General features: G+C 38.2%; 1 pseudogene; it reads left to right on the top strand.

Moving 5' to 3' along the window:
* The window catches only part of LOC130620223 (large subunit ribosomal RNA), a 7095-nt pseudogene extending 5365 nt beyond the window's left edge, over window positions 1-1730 (top strand).
* The last annotated feature ends 770 nt before the right edge of the window (window positions 1731-2500 follow it).

Here is a 2500-nt window from a genome sequence, read left to right as displayed (position 1 = left end):
AAGTACCACGAGATAACAACATCATAAAACGATGTTATGGGTCGCGAAAAATGCTAAAACGCATCTTTTTCCTTGTTAAAACAGCAATTGTGAGAAATTGGAAACGCTATGATTCTGCAACGTAAAGTCAAATGGCAATTATTTTCTCCAGGCGTTGAGAGGTTAACGTGGTGAGTATTTGTGTAAAATATTGCGTTCAATAATAATTGTGCAAGGCCAATATTGCATGTTAAACATGCCAATACGTGCGTTTTCACCAAATTAGGGAAAAATCGGAAAAATCGGAAATCCCGAACGACATGTCGGATTGGCTTTATATTTGGCACAATGAACCATCTTGACATGACAAAGGTTCACACGAATTTTTTTTCAAAAAAACGCTGACGTCAGCATTTTATTTGGCCTTGAATGTTTGACATTTTAGGGCTTCTGGACCCCCCGCAGAGCCACAAATCGGGAATTTGTGCTCCTACCCGGTTTTAGCCTGAAGTGTTTTACATATCTGCCAAAGATTTAAGAAATACCTTCAATATTTCAGAAGCTATAGCGATTTACCTGTTTTTAAAAAGACCAAAAAAAGTAAGGCCCCAAAACAGGTACTTCCGGTTGACCTTTGACCTCCAAATTTTGCATGGTAATAGATCTCCAAATTTGCTACCATGAAATTCTTGTCCGTTTTTTATAAAAATGCTGACGTCAGCAGTTAAAATTTTTTGAAATTTTAGAATTTATGAAGGTTTGACCGTGCACTTTGTGACGTCATAAGTCTGGTTCTAGCCAAAGTCACACAAAAATATTCCGCCATTTTTCTTAAAATGCCTTTGTTTATAAGTTTGCTTTTTATGATTTCGTTAAAACGTTGTAGTTACTGAGAAAAAATTGTCAAAAAATGCATGTAAGAACCGTCCTATACAAAACACACTGGACGGTTTCTATTGTCAAAAACATTAAACTGTTAATAACATGAGAACGAGGCTTTCCAGCACCAAGGTTCTACAGGCAATTTTTCTTCTTACTAAATGGCCTATCCACTGACAAATATCTGCATCTACTTTTAAATGTTTCACAAAAGTTATTACTATTATATAAGTAAAATGATGACATTATGTTTAATAAGAGAGTATTATCAGATACGTATGTGTGAAACGGTGAAGTCTTAAGTAATAACTGGCTTGTGGCAGCCAAGCGTTCATAGCGACGTTGCTTTTTGATCCTTCGATGTCGGCTCTTCCTATCATTGTGAAGCAGAATTCACCAAGTGTTGGATTGTTCACCCACTAATAGGGAACGTGAGCTGGGTTTAGACCGTCGTGAGACAGGTTAGTTTTACCCTACTGATGAAGTGTTGTTGCAATAGTAATTCTGCTCAGTACGAGAGGAACCGCAGATTCAGACAATTGGCATTTGCACTTGCTTGAAAAAGCAATGGTGCGAAGCTACCATCTGTTGGATTATGACTGAACGCCTCTAAGTCAGAATCCGTGCTAGAAAGCAATGATAATTACCTCTGGATAATCTTAGGCGAACAAGAATAGAACGGCTTCTGTCGTTCCTAAGTCCCAATGCACTGAGTCGGAGAAAAACCGTCGAGGTGCTGCAACTATCAAAATCTAAAATTTCCAGAGATAAATCCTATGCAGACGACTTAAACAAGAACGTGGTATTGTAAAAAGTAGAGTAGCCTTTGTGCTACGATCTTCTGAGATTAAGCCTCTGTTCGACAGATTTGTCACTTTGTGACAAGTCCTTTTTTAACCAACTGCTTTGTACCGTGGAGTACCAGTTATCTTGTGCTTACCTGAACTTTTTTTTTAAAAAAGGTGATGCGTGCGTGCTGTACCATTCATCTTTATCACCTCGGTTTAATATTTGGAGACACAGATGTATGGATTAAAAGTGTATGGATTAAAGGTGTATGGATTACAACTGTATCGATTACAACTGTATGTATAGATTACAAGTGTATGGATTACAGCAAGAATTACGGACTAGGGCTATGTTCAGGGTTAAGGTAAAGCCTAGGCTGGGGCCTAGGGGTAATGCTACTGCTTTGGATACGGTTGTGGGTCTTTTTTTTAAAAAAAAAATTTTGGTGGTGTGGCGTACCCTCTCACTTCTTCAATTTCTCAAGCCGTTTATGTGTTATGCCGTATTTTGTTATTTCAGGTCCCATGAGGCTTAACCGTCATAAAAATATGTTCGGAATGTTGCTGGGCCTATCAGTAACAAACGCGCATGCGTTACGGCACATTCCGGTTAACTTTAAAAAAAATCGATTTTTTTTCCTAAGTCCCCACTTTAGTGTCAGAAACTGGAAAAACGTGCTATATAATGTAGAGAGGGTAGAACAGAGAAGCAATGAGAAATGAGTGAACTCGACTAGAGTTTGGTTGTTATTGTTTCTTTGTGACACAATCTCTTATGCGTTGGTATCAGAGTTTATTTGTGTTGCTGTAAAGACTGTTGAGTTGTCATTCAGTTCTTACGGTAATACGGCTCT

This window comes from Hydractinia symbiolongicarpus, chromosome 1 (assembly GCF_029227915.1).
Source record: "Hydractinia symbiolongicarpus strain clone_291-10 chromosome 1, HSymV2.1, whole genome shotgun sequence".
NCBI lineage: Eukaryota > Metazoa > Cnidaria > Hydrozoa > Anthoathecata > Hydractiniidae > Hydractinia > Hydractinia symbiolongicarpus.
The sequence above is the reverse complement of the archived record's forward strand: the minus strand, read 5'-3'. Positions and strand labels throughout refer to the sequence as shown.